Source organism: Scomber japonicus, chromosome 23, assembly GCF_027409825.1.
Source record: "Scomber japonicus isolate fScoJap1 chromosome 23, fScoJap1.pri, whole genome shotgun sequence".
Taxonomy (NCBI): Eukaryota; Metazoa; Chordata; class Actinopteri; order Scombriformes; family Scombridae; genus Scomber; species Scomber japonicus.
Window position 1 is genome coordinate 193,367 of NC_070600.1, and position 6,777 is coordinate 200,143.

Here is a 6,777-nt window from a genome sequence, read left to right on the forward strand (position 1 = left end):
ATCAAAATCATCTCGGTATGATACTATTTTTTTTCACTATATGCTGACTACCACATAACAGAGAAATGAATAATGTCAACTCTGCACGCAGAGAGTGACCAAGACAGCTTTGTTTTTTCTGATCTCTCAGTTGAACTGGGTGAAGTTTATGATTTGGCACCGCCACACTTACATGGTGATGGCAAGAATTTCATGCAGCCAGTATCTTTATGAAAGTGAATTAGTGATGAATCATACATTCATAATGGACTAATTTTATGCATGATTCATGATGATTGGAATGCAGAAAAATAGAAATGCATGACAAAAACAGCATATTGTTAGTATTTTAGAAACCCCGCCCAAAATTTCCAAGGGAGTTCATGTCATGTAGAAGTATTACATTCTGTGCAACAGCCCTCAGGAACAGACATGTGACTCCAGTAAGGGGGAAGGAAGCAGGCAGGTAGGGAGTAAAGGTGAACGTCAGTACAGACTTCATTTCACAGTCAGCAGAGCAGAAGGAGGAAAACAAGTCTGAGGCAGGTGAGTGTTAATATCAGGACTGTAAATAATGATTACTGTCATTATTGATCAATCTGATGATTATTTTTAAAGTTGAATTGTTTAGTTGATTAAACTGTCAGAAAAATATGAAATCACACAGTTTGACTTCTTCAAAAGTAATTTCCTGTTTTTCTTTTCCTGGTTTCTGCGTCCTCACAGTGATGTATAAACTCAGCAAACTCTTGTTAGTGGATTAAAATGAATAATGGATCTTTATAGTGAACCATAGAACCAAGGTGTTGAAAAGAGGTCAGGTTACTATGAAAAATGAGAGCAACTTGCTGACTTGTTTCCCTATAACAGCTCAGTCCTGTGATTTTCAGCCTGATATCTCAAAATGTATCCACTGCTGGCCTCTGCAGTCAGGTCATGGAGTTAAAAATACTGATGACAAATCTGATGACTAAAAACTTTAAACCAGATTAAAACTAAAACACAAAAGTGTGTCATGAAACTTTGGCTTCAAACTGAATAAAATGTGAATGTGTGACAGAGCTTCAGTCTGACAGAGACACGCTGACGCAGGCGCTGTACAACAATAAATAAACTGTAAACTGTGTAATATTTGGCATCTTAACAGCCTGCATGTCAGACTTTGTGTTCTCAAACATGTAGAGGATAAAAACTCTACCAAATATATAAGATATCCAGTTTACAGCTATAGATAAGACACACATGTAGTGGACACAGCATCAGTACGGCTCAGAACATCATCTGGTCAGAGTCACCTTTGACCCTGAGATGAGTAAATTGGACCAGGTTTGATATAGAGACTGATATGGTCTCTCTCTTGGACAAACAAAGATCCATTTACATTCCTTAGAGCAATGGAGAGACTCTCCACTCCCCCTTTATACCATCAGATTAGAGTCACACAGACCACCGTCATAAATTAAAAGACACATTCCTGACTTCCCCTTCTGTGTCTCCTGAAACCACACAGAGCATGAAAGTGAGAAAATTAGTGTTAAGAACTTAAACAAGAACATCTTAGTGAAAAGTATGGTTTAAACAATACCAATTAGTTATATCAGTATCAATTACCTAAACCTCCACTGTAACAGCTATTACAGCGATCATAGATAAATGTGTATTTGAAGAACTGTGATTATAATTTCTCCTTTCATAAACACAAATTTTGGTATGAAAATGTTTACTTGATGTGACAATGTGTTACACTGATGTTATTCTTACATTTTGGTGATAATCCATTATCTATCATGGAATAAGTAGAATAACTATGTGTTATGCTTGATCATATTAATTGTTTTCAGGTTTTAATGAATGGCAGCTTGATGAATCAAGCTGATGTCATATCAATGCCAGAATAATACATCCTGTTACTATATTTTGGTATGCATTTTATAATCAGGATTAAATACTGAATGAATGATGATGATGAAAAGTTTCACAGTAAAAAGCTTGAAATTAGATCCTCAAAGTAGCTGTGATGAATCTGATTGGCTGACACACCATCCCTCCCCAGGGAGAAAAACCAGCTGCACCGAAACCGGCTTTGTTTCAGGTTTTGCTTTGTCCATCTTTTCTTTTCTTCATCTCACACATTCTTATGTCACATTCTTGTTGATATTTGAGTGAAGCTAGTATTTTAAATCCTGGATTATTTATATCCATGTTTACTAGCCTTCAGTCTTATTCTTCCTCTCTACCTTTGCTGGAACATTGCATCATTATGTAATGATGTAAAATGACATTACATATAGTACATAATGACATTACTGAAATTGACTGGCCATCTCGTTGATAAGTATGATTTGAAATACAACACATTTTTTATGACCATGTAGGAGTCGCTGGGAGAGAAAAGACTTCTCGACAACACAAACGTTTCATTTATTGTCTACTTCAAATCTGAACTAACAACATGCTTCACCTCTGTGACCAGCTCTTACAGATCCCCTCCAGTCATGTAAAAATACTCTGCTTAGAACAATATGGTGTATTTGGGTTAGGGTTGGTCTTTCCACAAAATAGTATAATAACCATATTGAAAATCCTTAAAATAGCATCTATTCCATCTCCCTTATTACAAATTCTATGCATATTCTGGTCTATGAATGTATACATATTTCAGAAATTTAACTCCTTCAATGTGTACACAAAGACTGTGTAAAGTGAATTCAGACATTTTCTTCTAAACACATTAAATAAGTCATAAATGTATTTCTAAAAAAGGTGTAAAAAGCATTTCAACCACTTAGATTTGAATTGTGGAGCTAGGCTTCACAAACTGTGTTTCAACATTTCTGTGTTCAGGATTTAGTGATTGGTATAAACCCGCCCACTAAATCCTGCTGCTGTAGAGGTATAAATACATTCAGCGCACACTACTACTACTACAGTCAGCTGTAGTAGTTAGCCAGTTAACTGAGTTAGGCACTGAGTTACACTTGGTAGGGGGCGGGGTTTCAGTGGACTCAGCGGCCACGCCCATAGTGTTTGGGAGCAGAGAAAGAGACTGATTTTTACACAACTTTGAAGCCTAATTTCATATATTTGGCAATTTTTTTAATCATTCAAATTTGGCAGGGTGGTTAACAACACACTTTTCTGTGGTATGACAAACTCAGAACACATATTTATTCTTACTTTACACAGACTTTAAGTCAATTTTCAGTCTTTCTACCCTTGTGATTTACATCTCTATGTAGTGTCTCTCACAGTTACATATTTTTACTTTTAAACACAACACACTAAATAATTTAACAAAAAGTGTTGTAAAAGCACAATATCACTTGAAAAGAAGGCCTGACGGTGAGCTCAACATTAGCAGTAAGAAACAAAAGGCTCAGATCTAAAATGCTCCAAAAGGCGTTGAGTTCTGAAAACTCTTCACACCATCATCAAATCACAGAATAAACCTGCTGAGTTTATTGATCTTCTCTGGTGTCACAGATAGCTTACTATCAGCATCATTAGAACTAGAAGTTGATTTATCATAACTAGAGCTGTCAGTGTTAACACGTTAATCATGATGTGACTAAGGACCGAGCATTAATTGCGTTAATCGTGCTGCTCACTGACTCATTCACTCTCACAGATAGCTGTTGCAATCGACCTCTGTAAACTGTGCACAGTACACGGCATGTGTTCGTGTTGTAGGAGTGTTACTGTTGCTGAATCGAGTGCACCCAATTTATATGGTAGCCTAATGATGCAAACAATTCAAATGAATCACACTACCAAATAAACCACAATCAAGTAAATAAATGTGGTGGTCTCTTTGAAATAAATCCAAAAGTAACTTTTCTTTACATTAATTTGATTCCCATTAAAGACACACTGGTAAGAATTGCTTTGCATTGTTAAAATATACTTAAAAACATTTCAAAAGTGGGAGGACAGTCACTGTGTTTCTCTCACTTTTTATTGGAGAACTGCTGCTTTACAGATCACTTTAAGATGTCTTCATCAACTGTTTTTTTTTTATTTAGCAGATTGATTTAACATCAGTTAATTAATGACTAATTCACATATGTAACTGATAGAAAAATTAAATACAAGACTGAGGCTGAAACCAAGTTCAAAAGTCAAGGTACTTTTAATTCTTGCAAGTGTGGCAAAATGAGGGAGAGTTATCAACTACGCCACCTGGGAATTAACACCCAGGAAATACACCAACCCCTAGGTCACGCAGATTCACTCACAGAGGATGGAGACGGACTTCACAATATACAAAGTTTATTAATGAAAAATTGTAATAATTAAAATGACATGCTAATTCACAGCCTGAGTGCCAAACAACCAAAATTATTTTAACTGCGGTAACAGAAATAATAAATCAATAAATCAACCAGTAAATAACAGGAACAGGGCTAGGATCTAGATGAGCGACAGACTACACAAAACCAAAAGGGACGAAGGAAAACAACACAAATCAAAGAAAACCACTGCAAGCCAAATCACCACGTGTCACACCAAATGAAGGGGAGTGCAAGGGGAACCACCACCCGGGGGCCTGCCGCACACTATGCCAGCTCCTGTCCTGGAAGAGAAAAGAAACCAATTATAATACCGCATACAGGAAAACAACTCAGGCAAATGTAAATTGCACAATTTAAAAAAAGAGATTAATACCAACATGCACGCACACACACACACACACGAGAATAAAATCTACTACACAATGGGCAACAAAAAACCAACCACCAATACACAGAATACCAAAAAATAAACAGCAAACAATGAAACAAAACACCAAAACTCAGCTGTGGGCGGGTACCAGGAATGGTAACTGAATTACAGACAGGTCCACAGCTGAAAACAAAAAAAAAAAAAAATATATATATATATATATATATATATATATATATATATATATATATATATATATATATATATATATATATATATATATATATATATATATATATATATATATATATACACACACGAGAAAGAAAATAATCTAAACTAATAAACAAAAATAATAAATAAGGAAATTAATCAAACAAAAGTTGTGGTGAGAGGATTAGCCCCAAATCTGCGTGAGCAGCGGACATTAACGGGATTGTCCCGTTAAATCAGACCATATCCAGTGGCAACAATAACAGTAAACGGAGCGACAGCACCAGGGCTGGAGGCCGTAAAAAGTCGTCTCCCGGATTGCCCAGTTAGCGGTGCCCGTCCCTGGGCTGGACACTGCAGCCCCACGCCGAGCGCCGGAGGAGGAGAGGAGGCACAACCTGTGGCCTCGACAGCTACAGCCGGCAGGGAACAGGACAACTTTAATAAATGGCTATTTAAGATAGCAGATCGTAAGTGTAAATAGTGGCAAACTTACCCGAGCAAAGCGAGCTTAATACTGTGCCCAACACGCAATTACCAATTTACGGTGAGGGCAGAGAGCAGACACCACTCCTCAAAATCTCCACAACTGCACGCCACAACGGCACGGCCGACACCGCTGTAAAATAGTCAAACAACGGCAGCTATCATACCATTATGCCCCATGGAAAATAAATGTATGGCAGCACCCATGCTTACCTTGAGTCACCTATTTGGTGCAAAAAAGCTGGGCACGCCAGAGAGAGCCCTCGCCAACTGAACAGCCAGGCAGTAGTGAGCGCACCTGCCAAGCTTGTCCAGATAAGTAGGTGGCTCACTGTGTAATCAGGCACAGGTGCGATTGATTGAGTGGAGGTGGAGCAGCGCTAGACCTGCCACACAAGAAGGAGCAAATCGACAGATACACAGCTACCAACAGCGATCAGCGAATGCTCAGAGGAAAGTCCTCTGAGTACAAGCTTTATACCTAACAAAAGTAACAAATCATCTTTATCAACAAGTGTTATCAGTGCGCCAGGTGGTGGTCTGTTTTTCCTCTGGAGGCGAGACCATCCCGCGCCGTCTCCGCTGTCAAGTCTCTCCCACCACTGCGACCTTCACATTCTCTTAGTCAAAACAGCTCATAACATATGATGGAAATTTACTGCAGCAAAGAGCAAGTAGAGAACTTCTTGACCTTCTAGCACTGTGGCCTCTTACAAGCACAAGCACAATAACTCTACTCTACATGTGTGGAATGCAAAGTAAACACTTTTAAACACTACTATGGTCATAAAAATAGTCACGCTAACTATTCTAACACATACTAATATAATGCATAAAAGTACAATCACCAGTAACTGAATATAATGCTGGAAACTGATTATACAAATGTAAGAATGAATATAAGACATTGGTATTACTGGTTATAGGAATGCAAAATGAATATAAGAGATTTGTATTTTCCCATCAGTAACCTACTATTAAAATAATGTGCTTTGTCCTTTTTGCTTTCACAGAACAAAAAATCACACTTTGAGACGAGAGCCTCATTTTCAGACGTTGTCAGTTTACCAGTATTAACGAACCAATCAAAACATGGGAAAACAACACAGTTCACTGAACCACAGCAAACAGGTGAGTTGTGAAAGCAGAAAACTAACTGGACCTTGTGCTGAGATCACTTTGTTAACTACTGTTTAAGATTGAACTTCAGCATTTAAGCAGAAAAATGTTCCATGACAACTGACAAAACTCAATCTGATAGAAGGCTCCAGAACTCCAGGCTCCTATTGAGTAGACTTGTGATGAGACGTTTTTATTGATGATCCTCTTGAGTTTCTCTGACAGTTCAATGACTGCAGCCAAACTGGGCTTTTTGTGAAATCAGTCAGACAGACAGAAACACAACTGTTCTCTTATCTGTTCTCTGATTTTACCAGA

General features: G+C 37.8%; 1 long non-coding RNA gene across 1 annotated transcript; it reads left to right on the plus strand.

Annotated features, from left to right (window-relative positions):
• Positions 1–471: 471 nt before the first annotated feature.
• LOC128353284 (uncharacterized) lies at positions 472–6,568 on the plus strand. Its single transcript, XR_008320842.1, has 3 exons — positions 472–525; positions 6,354–6,471; positions 6,551–6,568. It is a non-coding gene; the product is annotated as an uncharacterized LOC128353284 (long non-coding RNA).
• Positions 6,569–6,777: the final 209 nt, after the last annotated feature.